At 31.9% G+C, this 16,593-nt stretch overlaps 1 protein-coding gene across 1 annotated transcript in view; it reads left to right on the top strand.

Moving 5' to 3' along the window:
* Nucleotides 1-4,084: 4,084 nt before the first annotated feature.
* LOC148307099 (uncharacterized) overlaps nt 4,085-16,593 on the top strand; it is a 29,297-nt gene continuing 16,788 nt past the window's right edge. The window contains exon 1 of the mRNA XM_088263947.1: nt 4,085-4,182. The gene's annotated coding sequence lies outside the window, so the exon portion shown is untranslated. The remainder of the gene's footprint in view (nt 4,183-16,593) is intronic.

Here is a 16,593-nt window from a genome sequence, read left to right as displayed (position 1 = left end):
AAGTGTTGTTTTTGCATTTTATAAGAAAAGGTATTATTTAATTATTTCTTTAAATATATTAAATATTTTTCAAATGGAGAAAAAAAATCAGGTTTTACCCAAAAAGATCTGTTGCACAGTAAAAAATTCAATATGTGGCTTGTTATTATTTTTAATACATTTTATTATATTTTTAAACTTAAAAAACGAATTCCTGAAAAATCAAGTTTTTTTTATATATGACGTTGTTAAAAGGAGTAAGCGATGTGCTTTAGAGATATACCTCTATTAGTCCTGACTGAATGCGCCAAAACCGGACTGTGTGAAGCCAGACTCTTCTTGGAATTATTTGTATGGAAAATATGTTTCTCATTTAAGGACATGTATGGAATAACGACCTTTTTTCAGAAAATGCAACATCTTTGTTGCTTATTCGCACCATTTTTGGTTGTGTCCAAATCCTTGTTTACAAATTTGGCTTTCTCCACTTGAAATATTTTATATCCCGTTTTTTTTCATTTGCGTTTAGCAAGAAAAAGCTAACTGAGCAACCCGAATTGAATTTACCTATGTTTTTAGATGTACCAGGTAAAACATGCTTTTTTTGAAAAAAAAACTTTTAACTGCAATGGCAGCGCCACCTATTAACAGTAACAGCAACACACGCAGCACTAAACATTGCTCATACCGGATAACGTATCACTTAGCATATTCAATGAATTTCTTTGCTTTCTTTGTCCGCCTCCGTGGTGTAATGGTCAGCGTGTTTAGCTACCATGCTAGAGGTCCCGGGTTCGATTCCCAGGGGGACGAAAATAAACATTAGTGATTTTGCCCTGTAAAATTTATTTAATATTACCCTGGACTGGTTCCTGTAGCGCAAGAGTGATCACCTTGCCTTCATGTAAGTAATGATCGAGATAACACCGCGTCAGTACGATGCAGTGCCCTATGCACCATTTGGTGCGGATAAGGGTTATAAGTAAGTAAGTATAAGCGTCGTGTTTCATATATTTCTGTGATTTTCAAAACAATTAAACTACACTCCAATAACCCGATTAATATTTTAAAGATTCAACACGGAATGGGACACGTTTTATTTTTATAAATAGACATTAAGTCACTGTAACGGTGTGTCTTTACGTGGTGTGCGATCCCAAACATGACCCGAGGCGATCACAGTGATCACAAGTGATCAGATCACCCGATCACGTGCGCGTTACCGTAATACCGATCACTGATCACCCGCGATAACTTCACATACTTAAGAAACGACTAAATCCATAACATTACCGAATAATTGGTTACAGATCTGGAGTATCTCCAATTGGGGGTATTTTTAAGTATTTTTTACATTATTTTTGACATCTTAACAAAGATGAAGAAGAATATGGAAATCTAGGCATTTACAGGGCTTTTTTTTTCAATTTTGTTCAATTTCAATTTATTCAGTAATTAATATATACATTACAAACTAACATTTAAGGCGTATACATTAAAAAAAAAAACAAATTAAAAAGTAAGCAAGAAGACTCTTGATAAATGTGTGGAAGAATCCCGCTTCGGAAGACTCCATCGGACACATGGAACAGATCAATATCCAATGTGATATTGTTCAACATAGCGGTAGCTCTTCCTACAGGCATAACCATCGGCAGGTTGGTCCTGTGTATAGGAATGTGAAACAATCTATGCCGACGCTGTCTTAGGTAACTATTGGGAACATACAGACCAATGCTCCGGATAATTTCAGGATTATCGATCATACCCGCTTAACCCTTTCCGGTCCCCTAAATTTAAAAAAAAAATCTAGGTAGACTGTTACATTCCAATTAGAAAAATATGTTGTCCTCTGCTCCACATACTGTTGTAATAAATACGAGTGACAAAGATGTAAGCTTGGAATTTACATAAATAATACTAATGATGAAAAAAATGTCGAATAACATCCGACATGGGACCTAAGAGCAAAAAATCGATGTCGAATGAGATTCGACATTGGACTACTAAGGGTTAAGGCCATCATAGTCTGGTTTAAGTGATCACTTTACACACGTGTAACATTTACCAATTCTACCTATGACAACTACACTGCTCAATTTTTAGAAATATCTAGATGTATTATTCAATCTCGTAACACGGTATGCGAGAGTTTACTATAGACATCTATGGTGGGATGAGGACAGCTTTAATTATTATTATATGTAAGGTCAAATTACAAGCCTAAATAAAAATTGAAAATGATGTTTTCAAGCGTTTTCTTAATTATGTGAATATAATCCAGGATTAGGACCTTACATACAAATGGAAAGAGTTTCTGCTCAGTAAATGCCGTCCTCATCCCACTATAGATGGCTATTGTGAACTCGCGCATACGAGTTTGATCAATATAACTATATGTTTCAAGAATTTGAGTAGTGTGGTTGTCAATCATGGGTAGAATTGTGTATGTCACACGTGTATTAAGTGATTAAAAAGCAGCCAATGACAAGTTGTAGGCCCTGTAACCAAGACCCTTCCATATTCTTATTCATCTCTCTTAAGATGTCAAAAATCTTACAGTACCCCTCATTACCTTCCAAATTAAAATGTGTTCTCTCAGACAAATGTGAGGCTACATCGCTCACTCTTTTCGTCAATTTTCAGTTGTGCATGTTTCCGGAATACCCAGTGAATGTACTATATCCCAGCAAAAGCGGCATATTTTTAACTTAATATTTACCCGCTACAGGGCAGAAAGTATTGTTTTTGCATTTTGAAGAAAGGGTATTGTTTAATTATTTTTTAAAATAAACTATATATTTTTTTTAAATGGAGAAAAAACCTTCAAGTTTTTCATAAAAAGATCTGTTGCACAGTAAAAAGTTCAATAATTGGCTTGATATTTATTTTTAATACATAGTATGTATTATATTTCTAAACTTTAAGAACGTTCTTCTGAAAAATCAAGTGTTTTGATTTATGACGTTCTTAAAAGGAGTGAGCGACATGTTGAATGGTAGATAGAAATAAAAATAAAATTAGCCTCTATGTGGAGAGACCCAGATATGTGAAGAACGATTTAGACACACCTAAAATGTTGAGTACCGATTATATTAGTATGTAATCTAGCGATTGGTATTCTGGTGATCCTCTTAGTTCACCGAACTGTTAAAAATGCTGACAAAAAAATGCGTCAGAATAGAGCTGAATCTATTAATGATAATTTATTAACAATCTCAAACGGTTCATTGCCGATGTTAAAAACATGGATTCGGAATGATAACGCAGTTATGTTGTTTGTTAATTTTATTTTTTAATTATATATCTTTTGCCATAGGCTGGCTTAAATGAATGCACAGACTTATCCATATTCTTCTTCATCTATGTTGAGATGTCAAAAATAATATAAAAAACTCCTAATTGGAGATAATCCATATTTGTTGTAACAAGTATTTGGACATATCAAAATATATATTATTAGATTAAAACCAATATTTTTAGCTTTTCCACTTTATTTTTATTTGACCAGCGACCGGGTTTCGTCGTTACCGACATCATCAGACTGATGATGTCGGCTGTCAATAATGGGTAGAATTGGTGAATGTTACGCGTGTGTAAAGTGATCACTTAAACCAGCCTATGACGGTCGTCAGCCCCGTAAATGCCCGGACTTCCATATTCTTCTTCATCCTTGATGAGATGTCGAAAATAAATTTATTCTTTATTATTTTTATTATTTTGCGTCCGCCTCCGTAGTGTAATGGTCAGCACGCTCGGCTACCATTCTGGAGGTCCCGGTTCGATTCCCAGGGGGGGTGAAATAAATATAAGTGATTTTTTCACTCAAATATTTCTTCAATATTACCCTGGACTGGTACCTGAAGCGGAGGGTTGATCACCTTTCCTTCGTGTTTTAACGATCTAGATAACAGTGCGTTTATATAATGCAGTGCTCTATGCACCCTTGGGGTGCGGATAAGGGTTTGAATTTGAATTTTTATTATTATTTTATCTTTAAGTATACAACATTTAATATATTTTGTACAAACTAGTTACGGGTGCTAATAAAGGAAAAAAGGAACAAAATATGTGTATTTTAATTTTTTATATTCTCGTTATTTTCAGTGTCTCCCTGAAGAAATAAGACCAGGCAAAACAGACCGAAAACCCCAAACTATCACAGCAATGTTTAAACCATAATCGGATAACGGAATAACCAAGGTTTGTTTCTATAATTTACATAATATTATTAAAATAATCTGTTTGCAATAGTAAATAAAAATACGTATAAAATTTTGGTACCTACTTCATAAACAGAAAACCAAGACAAGACTTTGCACTGTTACAATTTTAAAAAAATAGAAATACACTAATTTAAATTCTAATAAAGCGTTAATTATTAATAGTCTTTTCAAAATACATCACCGTTATTATCTATGTTTTCTTTTCCAAAAAAAAATAGTTTTTAACCCCCCCCCCCTTAATTTATTATCCTAACAACCTCTATATAAATGCTTTAATATTTTTTTTCTCGTTAGTTTTACTTTACACCTATAGACGAAAACAACTGTAGTTTCCGAAACTAGTCGTGTGTAATGATATAAAACTCATTAACTGGTATTACACATGTGTTTAATTTTTCTGTAATGGTCAGCACGGTCGGCTAACGTACTGGAGGTCACGGGTTCAATTCCCAGGGGGGGGATCAAATAAATACAAATGATTTTTTCACTCTTTCTTCGTATGTTAACGATCAAGATAACACATATAATGCAGTGCCCTATGCACCATCGGGTGCGAAGGAGGGTTTGAATAAAATAAAGTTAATTAGTTAATAAATGTAAGCATGATATGTTACAATCCGACGTGGCATCGATTATTTGGTAACAGGCCTGCCAACCTGCAGAAGGGAATATAGGTTATTGTACATATGTTAATGATACAAATTGGTGCTTGCAGTTGGTACCAGTGTGTCATGGGTATCACATTATCACATGACTATCATATTGCCAACTGAGCAAATAGTATTAATATGCTAACAGGTGGAGAAACTCTACGGTGACAGGTACAATAATAGTGCTTCTAAGTACCTACTTAGAATGTTCACCCATGCAAGATGATGTTATGAAATAAGTTTAAACTGAAATGTAAATATGTTATATGAATGTGGAAGAGGTGTAGATTGCGTGCAGAGAGAGATTGATGTGGCCTATCACTGTGGGCAAGCGGCGTGATGGTTGGTTAGTTAAGTTTTTTAGACAGAAACTTTGGGCCAGAAAAAGTATCAAACGATTACGCCCTGCATAATTAAAATAAAATAAATATAATAATTGACATATCAGCATAGGTGAAGTAGAATATGGAAGTTTGGGTATTTACAGAGTTTATGATAATAATAATAAAACCCTTATCCGCACCCCAATGGTGCATAGGGCACTGCTTCATATGAACACAGTGTTATCTTGATCGTTTACACACGAAGGAAAGGTGATCAGCCCTCCGCTTCAGGTACCAGTCCAGGGTAATATTGAACAAATATTACAGTGAAAAAATCGCTTATATTTCTTTGACCCCACTGAGAATCGAACCCGGGATCTCCAGAACGGTAGCCGAGCGTGCTGACCATTACACTACAGAGGCGAAATATATATATATATATATATATATATATATATATATATATATATATATATATATATATATATATATATATATATATATATATATATATATATATATATATATATATATATATATATATATATATATATATATATATATATATATATATATATATATATATATATATATATATATATATATATATATATATATATATATATATATATATATATATATATATATATATATATATATATATATATATATATATATATATATATATATATATATATATATATATATATATATATATATATATATATTACCCTTTATCTTTCTTTGCTTATCCTAACGCAAAACTGTGCATACCTCTTTTAAAGGGAATTATTTGCTGTAATTTTTTTAAATGTTTTTTAAAATACTTTTTATACGTTATCGAGAGGCCTGACGTCATTCGTTACGGCTGTGGTGCTTATTAGTCAAAAGTATCCGTTTACAGAGGTCCCAACTCCGATGTCTGTCGTGGGGATGAAATATCACACCGCAGCGCATGTAGCAACGTGACACATGACATGGCACACTTTACGCATCATGTAACACAATTTATAGCTCGTAAGATTTCAAAAATGACCTTTAATGCATACAAATTGTTATAGGTGTCTCAATTTGAGATGAAACGTCTATCGGTTCATAATATGAAAGAAGCTGGAAGTCTGAGCATCCCAGGGCTTACGACCTGGCGTTTGGCTGCCTTAAGGCTTACATTTAGGCATTTACGGGGGATTTCTTTTCTGCATTATTGAGTTTAAAACGCACGGAAAGGAAAATCACTAATTTGTATATTATTACGGTCTCCCACAGAGGAAATTAATTCAACATATTACAACTTAAGACGAATTGTTTGAATTCAGAACTCAAACGGACACGCTAGAAGTCGGTCGTGCTTCCGCTCAAATTTTTTTTACAATAAATATTTATTTTTTTATTTTTTTTGAATGTGGATACCTATATTGAAAACAAAATTTACATTTTTCACAAATATATAAATCTGTGCCTTTCTATAGCTCTTTTATTTTCTAAACCATATATTAACTAACCAACACGCCACTTCCCCGCAGGGGTAGGCAGAGAGAATAGACCGCCACACCACTCTGTCTTTGCACACATTCTTCGCCTCTTCCGCTTTCTTGCATTTCCTCATACATACTCGTCGATTATTTCGACTCCTTATCTGTCGCTTTCAAGTATTTGGCATACCTGATTGTGCCAACTCGGTCTTCCTCTGCTCCTCTTTCCAATTACATTCACTTCATAAATTTGTTTTACCGTTCTTTCCTCACACATTCGTTCCACATGTCCAAACCATCTCAACACACCTTTCTTAATTATTTATTTCCAAGACATCAACCATATCATAGTCGTACAGGAGAAAATGACCAAATAGCAAAACGTAAAATGTTCAGGAGGGTCATTTAAGTCGCTTTTGCTTGGCAAGAAAATAAACATCAATGCAGTTAGTAATTTTTACCAAGTCAATATATTATACTTCCAAGTTTAAAATCCTTTGGGATTTTTTCAGGGCAATATTAATCTAGTAAGATATCAAATGGTCAATGATCACGTTTTTGTAAAAAATGCACTTAGTCACTTTCTCCTGTATGACTACGATATATTTATTTCCAAGAAATATTTATTTCTTTCAATACAAAAAAATAGTTATTGTTTTATTATTTCTTATGTCTTTTGTCCGCCTCCGTAGTGTTATGGTCAGCACGCTCGGCTACCGTTCTGGAGGTCCCGGGTTCGATTCCCAGGGGGGGGGGGGTCAAACAAATATAATTGATTTTTTTACTCTAATATTTATTCAATATTACCCAGGACTGGTACCTGAAGCGGAGGGCTGATCACCTTTCTTTCATGTGTAAATGATCAAGATAACACTGCGTTTATATAACGCAGTGCTCTATGCACCATTTAGGTGCGGATAAGGGTTTTATTATTATTATTATTATTTCTTATGTAGATACTGTAATCTTTAACAAGTTTCAAGATATTCGTAATTACTTTGTGCGGTTTGAGTGTTGACATGCGAAGAGCAAGTTCCATTGTAGTCACGGTATTATGAATCTCGCTAAGAGGCTGCAAAGTGCATTTGTTTGCACTCTGACATGTATGGGACTGGAGAAATGCACTTTTCTTAGTGCGTGTCCACACTACGATCTCGCGCGACAAAGCTGCGTCGAACGCGCGGTTCAATGGACAGAGTTTATTCATTTTTAATAAATGTATTGCTTAGTAAATACCACTTTTTCCTAAAATCTACTGTGACACGTGTTTCGATGCATTCCGCATCATTTTCAAACACTGTATGTGAAGCTAATTCTAAATTTTAGAGTTGGGTCCTTGGGACGTTGAAGGTTGAAGAGGGGGTAGTAGCTGTTTCTTTTTTTTTTCTTATCAGTCGGAACATAGACAATAGGGGGAAGACTTTAATACATTAATTGAATGAGGAAGTAATACATGGATAGATTTTACCACAAAGTGTCTGCCGAATCAATTTATTAAATTTATTCATTTTATCGAATAATTTGTATGGCGCCGTTTTCGTGAGAAATAACTTCAAGGGCGTTTTATCATATTCTGTACAACAATTTTAACATTTAAAACGATATAACTATATCAATATATAAAATAAAAGATACAACATGAGATAATTTTAATGACTGTGACTAGTTATTTGTTTTATTTGCAAAAATACAAAATTTAAAACAAATAAATATTACAAAAATAAACATCATTTTACTTCAGTAATTTAAAAATAAACAAAAAGCAGCGTGCGTTTATTATTATTTTTAACTGTTTTAGTGATGAGATTTTTTCCGAATGAATATGTGAAAAACTGGTCCTTTATAGTAAAAATAATTATTATAATAATAATAAATTGGTCTTAAATATATGAAGAAAAAAAGTAGTGAAAATTGTAAGGTTGTAACAATAGGTTTTTACAAAAATATTTACAAATTTATATTTTTTACTTAAAACTAATTAAACTTGTGAATATTATTAACGAAACATAACTTTACATAACCACCCAGCTCGACCGCCGAAATACGCTTGCGTCATCGTCGCTATATAGGCACGCTTTTGGATAACAATGCAGGAGCCGATAAATCAACACAATCTTATATTCAAACAACGAAAAAATGGCAGTTACATAATTTTTTTGCGACAGTTTGATCGTTTTTGTCGCACGAAAATCGCACGCAGTGTGTTGGTTCCTTTATCCCATTGTTCCCTCGAGTGCGTCGCAGCTTCCTGCAGCGCGAGCGCGTCGTGCGTCAGGCCCCGTTCCGCTGACACACTTTTGCCGTCCGACGTCGGATTGATGTATGACAGACAAGTGTGTTTACTGCTTACGATTGTTTCAACCGTCTCTCCTACCGCGTATTATAAATATTCATGACTATAATTCATTATTATTTTTCCGACACAATTTCTTGGGCCATTTCATTTCCCTGTCACTAAAGGAAGTCCGCTTTCGTAGTGAGATGATTAGTGAGTTTGGCTACCATGCCGGAAGTCAGGGTTTATTTCCAAGGAAAGTGAAAAAATATGAAAACTAACTAGCTAACCACATGTCTTCACATTTTTGACATCTTAACAAAGATGAAGAATAAAATGGAAGTCTGTCTATGGATCTGTCATAGGCTGGTTTACGTGATCATTTTATACACGTGTAACATTCACCATTCTAGCCGAGCAGCTTTTTTAAACGCAAGGGAATACCAGCTGTTGAACCATTTTTTTTAATATATATTTTTTAATTGTTTATTTATTTTAAAATATTAGGTAATCAATACGATTTAGTTTATTCCAGTTTGGCTGCGCTAGAATAAATATAATTATTGAAAATAATACACATATAACACACACACACACACAAATATATATATATATATATATATATATATATATATATATATATATATATATATATATATATATATATATATATATATATATATATATATATATATATATATATATTTGTATTATATATATATATATATATATATATATATATATATATATATATATATATATATATATATATATATATATATATATATATATTTATATATATACATATATATATATATTTTGGAAAAGGTAGATGATTTCGTGTATTTGGGTAGTATGTTTTCTAGGGATGGAAAGATTGATAAAGACATTGAAAGGAGAGTGAATGCTGGGAACAAAGTGAACGGTGCACTGAAATCAGTTAAAGCAAATAAAAATTTATCAGCGGAAGCTAAACTGGCAGTGCACAACGGAGCCTGGTTCCAACTCTAATGTATGGAAGTGAAACATGGAGTTGGCAAAAGAAGGATGAAAGTAGACTGAATGCAGTCGAAATGCGATCTCTCAGAAGAATGTGCGACAAAACGATGTATGATAGATGTGCGAATAGTGAAATAAGGAAGGAATGCAAAGCTGAGATAAGCATTATCGATAAAATTAAGAAAGGTGTGTTGAGATGGTTTGGACATGTGGAACGAATGAGTGACAAAAGAACGGTAAAACAAATTTATGAGGCGAATGTTAGTGGGAAAAGAAGCAGAGGAAGACCGAGAAAAACATGGCACGATCAGGAATGCCAAATACTTGAAAGTGGTCAGGTTAGGAGTCGTAACAATCGGCGGGTATGTATGAGGAGATGCATGAACGTGGAAGAGGCGAAGAATGTTTGCAAGGACAGAGTGGTGTGGCGCTCTATTCTCTCTGCCTACCCCTGCGGGGAAGCGGCGTGATGGTTAGTTAGTTAGTTAGTTTTTTAATATAAATATATATATATATATATATATATATATATATATATATATATATATATATATATATATATATATATATATATATATATATATATATATATATATATATATATATATATATATATATATATAAATATATATATATTATTATATATTATTGCATATGCGCCGTCACCCATGTATTTTTAAGTGAATTCCATTCCACTTGTGTAAATATGAATAATTGTATTTACTTAATCATATGCAAATACTTAATTTATTCATGTCAATGCGTCTGCGATACGTTTCGTACATGGAAAAAAATGGAAAACAGTTAGACAATGCGTTTTTTAAGTTTTCACAAGTGAAACTCTTTTCTGCATCACTTAGTTTATAACGTATGGAAGGGAAAATCTCAAATTTGTATATTATTACGGAAATATTCAACAAATTACAGCTTGCGACAATCAAACTATATGCTCAAACAAACCTAACATACTCGTATGCATTTGAAAATAACCAAGTAGGTAACCTCTGTGCTAACTTAGAATCAATGAACTGTATAAACTAATGCTTCTAGAGAGATAGCAAGTGTTTTCGATTGTTGTCAATGTATACGCCTTAAATTTTAATTTGTAGTGTGTATGCTATTTACAAATAAATAGAGATAAAAGAGATATCGCTCACTCCTTTCAAGAACGTCATGAATCAAAAAACTTGATTTTTCAGGAGAACGTTTTTAAAGTTTAAAAATAAAATATATTATTAGATTAAAATCAATATTTTTAGCTTTTCCACCCTTTTTTATTTGACCAGCGACTGGGTTTCGTCGTTACCGACATTATCAGTCTGGTCTGATGATGTCGGTAACGACGAAACCCGGTCACTGGTCAAATAAAAATAAAGTGGAAAAGCTAAAAATATTGGTTTTAATCTAATAATATATTAAAATGCAATTCCATCACGAAGTGTCAGTGAATAATGTAAATCTATTTAAAAATATAATACAATGTTTTAAAAATTAATATCAAGCCACTTACTGAACTTTTTGCTATGCAACAGATCTTTTTAGGAAAAACCTGAACGATTTTGCTCCATTTGAAAAATATGAGGTATCTTTAAAAAAAAATTAAACAATACCCTTTCTTCAAAAATGCAAAACAACACTTTCTGTCCCGTAGCGGGTAAATATTAAGTTAAAAATATGCCGCTTTTGTTGGGTAGTACATTTAATGGGCATTCCGAAAACATGCACATCTGAAAATTTACAATTTTTGATATATGACGTTGTTGAAAGGAGTTAGCGATACGTCATTCTTTCTTCATATTTGTTGATACAATTTTTCGCCATTTGTCACAGTCGGTTGCAAGTACAAAATAAACATTATGCAAACATTTATCAGCACGTTTCAATGAAATTGAGAAATTATAACATATATGTACGATTTGTCGGCAAATATTCACGCACCTTCGCGTTTCTTGCACCTGTTGCGCAACAAGCAGAAGACAGTTACGTCACGCGACATGTGCAACGACAAAGTTTCCCTCTTCCGGTCCGGAAACTTTCTATTCCGCCTGAAGTTCCGGCAGCGACTTCAACGGATTTTTCCCTACCTCTTGCAGAGCCATGGGTCAATAAAATTAAGGCTAATTTATAATAATTGCAAACGTGACTGCAGGAGGTAAATGAAGAATATCATTTAATTTAACTGCTTTAAAAATATAACGTGCATATGATATTCATTTTAAAAGAATTTACATAGGAAAGTGTATGTAACTAAATATTAACTTAAGATGGACTTATTGACCGTAGTGTGATGGTTAGCGTGTTTAGCTACCGTGATTAAGGTCCCAGGTTTGATTCCCAGGGAGGGTGAAAATTAATATTGGGATAAGGGTAATATTAAATAAATATTACTGTGATTCATAACTCACACTAATATTTATTTAATATTACCCTTGACTGGTCACTGAAGCGCAGGAAGGTGACGATCGATATAACACTGCGTCACTACGATGCAGTACCCTATGCACCGCTGGGTATGGATAAGAGTTAGGAGAGGAATAAGAAAAATGATTTTTTTTTCAAAAATATTGTACTTTCAAAATTTTTAATGTGTCTAATTGCTTGTTTACACTTACGATTTATTTCTACATATTTGATATCTCAACATAAATGAAGAAGAATATGGAAGTTGCTGTGAGTCGTTTTAAACATTATTTGACGCATTGTATTTGTAATCTCATGTGTTGCGAGAATGTCAAAAGTTATTATGTTAGTGCTCAAATAAATGTTTTGGACATGAGTATAAATCTTATTATATAAATTTAGAAAATAGGGTATTATCACTCGGGAGGAATATCTAATTTAACACACTCAACCTATATAGGTTTGTGTAAGACTCGTTTTGTGATTATAACAGCCGATATAATAAAAATTTCATTCATCATTTTCTTTTGCAAAATTTTCCTTCGCAAAAACGTTGTTTTCGTAAGTTGGTAACGAATGACGTCACAGAAACGAATCCACACTACTACTATTACAGCTCTATAAAACAGATACATAAAGGGATACGCCCCATAATACACCCGATGACGTAAAATTTTATGACGTATAGCGGTTAACGTTTTTCGTTTTATTAAAATATCTAAAGTTTAGACTTTCATATCTCCCTTAGTTCTCTACAGATTTCAATAAGAATGTAACCGATAGTCTTGTACTTTTTCGTTTTAATTTATTAGCCAATAATAACACATCATGAAATTGATCCATGGACAGTAATATTATTATTTTTTAAATGTAGCCTTAAATTCGTTCAAATCCGGGTTCTCACGCACAAAAAACCGCATATTTCACATTACGTTTTAAAAGTACTCGTATTAACGAATCGTCCAAGACCCTACACAACGTAATCGATGTGGCATTGATGAAATCGGTATCGCATGTCTTTCCCACAAAACCGGCTATTATCTTTGATGTCATGAAAATCAAACAAAATGTTAATATCAAATTCTGCGTAGGTTCATAATTTACAATCTCTTTTTGGAAATATGTCACTGCTTTTACTTTTCGCTTACCGTGTTATTAAGCCATATTTCCAATATTTCGTTAATAACAGTAAATTATAGACTGTTCATTACTGGAATCAATCTTTACTGTTTTTTAATCACGATTTTTGTACTTTTGAACTGGTGGTAAATTGACCATAACGAATATCGACATTAAATGCATCGGATTCATTAATTGATTCGGCAGTCACTTTGTGGTAATATGTACCCATTTATAATTTAAGTTTTACTTGGTAAAAACCACTATTTCTTAAAATCCATTTTTCACGATTTTCAAACAGAAGTATTTATCAGTAAAACTAAATTAAATTAAAAATACATCGAATTCAGTTTTAACCATTTTTGATAAATTATTTCGACTCCGTAGCATAAAAGTTAGCAAGTTTGTTCAATTCCTGATAATTCCTTGTTGTGTATATAACATTAAATTTTAGCGTTCCAATAGTCTTATGATGTTGGTAACGAAGAAACCCGGTCACTGGTCAAATAAAATAAAAGTGAAAAAACGGTAAAGTTGTTGTTTAATTAAACACGCACACACTATATATATATAATAATAAAACCCTTATCCGCACCCCAATGGTGCATAGGGCACTGCGTCATATAAACGCAGTGTTATGTTGATGGTTTATACATGAAGGAAAGGTGATCAGCCTTCCGCTTCAGGTACCAGTCCAGAGTAATATTGAATAAATATGACAGTGAAAAAATCACTTATATTTATTTTACCCCCCTTGGGAATCGAACCCGGGACCTCCAGAACGGTAGCCAAGCGTGCTGACCATTACACTACGGAGGCGGACTGACTATATATATATATATATATATATATATATATATATATATATATATATATATATATATATATATATATATATATATATATATATATATATATATATATATATATATATATATATATATATATATATATATATATATATATATATATATATATATATATATATATATATATATATATATATATATATATATATATATATATATATATATATATATATATATATATATATATATATATATATATATATATATATATATATATATATATATATATATATATATGTGAATTTTTTTAATTGGCTCCGAATGCTGGATAATGTATAACACATAATCTAGGCAAATAGAAACTGCTGAAATGCGAATGCTTAGATGGTCAGCTGGAGTGTCCTTTGGAGATAAAATAAAGAGTTCACGCATTCGTTTAGATGGTCAGCTGGAGTGTCCTTTGGAGATAAAATAAAGAGTTCACGCATTCGTGGGAGCCTGGCTGTAATTTATATCAATAGTAAGGTAGAGGAAAGGCAATTAAGATGGTGTGGGCACAAAGGACGTTGAAAACCTGAACATATTGTAAACCAGGGGATTGCCATAGATCTTCCTCAAAAGACATCTAGAGGGAGGCCGAAAAATTAACGGATGCTATAGAAAGATAACATGGTTCGAAGGCATGGCCTAGGGACGTTGTAAATGATAGAAGGACCTACAAACTGAGGACGAGGAGAGCTGATCTCAACAGTCTACAAATATAACAAGAGAAGTTTTTTCTCCACTCAAATTGTTGTTACGCAAGGCGACGTTTGTATCGGACACAATAATTTATATTTTGCGGAGATTAGTAGTTACTTACATCATCTCTAGCGCCGAATTCATTAATCTGATCCTATCACTCTATCCGCTATCTCCGAATGACAGGTAGACTTGCGTTGAGAAATAATATTTTTCTCAGCTTATCTCGTTCTATGTTGTTACATAATGATTCTAATTGACGCAGTTCATTCGTCAGGAATGGAATCCACGTTTTGGAAATCCCGTTTAACGAGCTTAAATCTCATTTGCAGCAAAATACAATACTAAATTGTATATATATATTTAATAATAATAATAAAACCCTTATCCGCACCCCAATGGTGCATAGGGCACCGCGTCATATAAACGCTGTGTTATCTTGATCGTTTACACAGGCGGACAAAATATATATAGATATATATATATATATATATATATATACAAAATATAGATATATATACATATATATATATATATATATATATATATATATATATATATATATATATATATATATATATATATTTATATATATATATATATATATATATATATATATATATATATATATATATATATATATATATATATATATATATATATATATATATATATATATATATATATATATATATATATATATATATATATATATATATATATATATATATATATATATATATATATATATATATATATATATATATATATATATATATATATATATATATATATATATATATATATATATATATATATATATATATATATATATATATATATATGTATATGTATATGTATTTATATAAATTTGCAGTTTATGGCTTTTCGTATTTACTAAGTAAAACTTACAACATTTTGATTAAGCAAAAAACAAACAATTAATTTTGATTAACTTTTAACATTTTTCTTAATAAAAAGCTTCTTTACATCTCACCAATAGATGTCTCTAGTGAAGTTCTAGTGATTCAAGAACAATGTTTCTAAATTGGTTCATATATATATAGAACTTCAAAGAATTTGAGTAGTGTGGTTGTCAATAATGGGTAGAATTGGTGAATGTTACACGTGTGTAAAGTGATCACTTAAACCAGCCTATGACGGTCGTCAGCCCCGTAAATGCCCAAACTTATTGCCCATATTCTTCTTTATCTTTGATGAGATGTCAAAATATAATAAAGTAAAACTTAAATTAAAAATGAATAAATTTTACCACAAAGTTACTGCCGAATCAATAAATAAATCAAAATTTAAAAAAAAATGGCATAGAATGCATTATCATTCATTTTTATAGGAAAATTTATTCGCCTAAACAGTTTTTCTCGTTATATGAATTATTCTCGTTAAAAGAGGTTCCACTGTACTTTAAAAACATAAGTTTTTTTAGCAATATGAAAACAAAAGGGAATTGAACCCGACCCCTTAAGACCCGAGTGCTGCAATAATCCACTTGACCACCGAGAGATAGAAATGTGAATGAAATTCCGATCGGAGCCATCCCGTCTACCGCATTCCCGCAGGTTGCACAAATACACTCAGA

The sequence above is a fragment of the Brachycentrus maculatus genome, unplaced genomic scaffold (assembly GCF_059751285.1).
Source record: "Brachycentrus maculatus isolate JH-2025_06_01 unplaced genomic scaffold, ASM5975128v1 h1tg000210l, whole genome shotgun sequence".
In the NCBI taxonomy this organism is placed as follows: Eukaryota; Metazoa; Arthropoda; class Insecta; order Trichoptera; family Brachycentridae; genus Brachycentrus; species Brachycentrus maculatus.
This window is presented reverse-complemented; position numbering and strand designations above follow the sequence as displayed.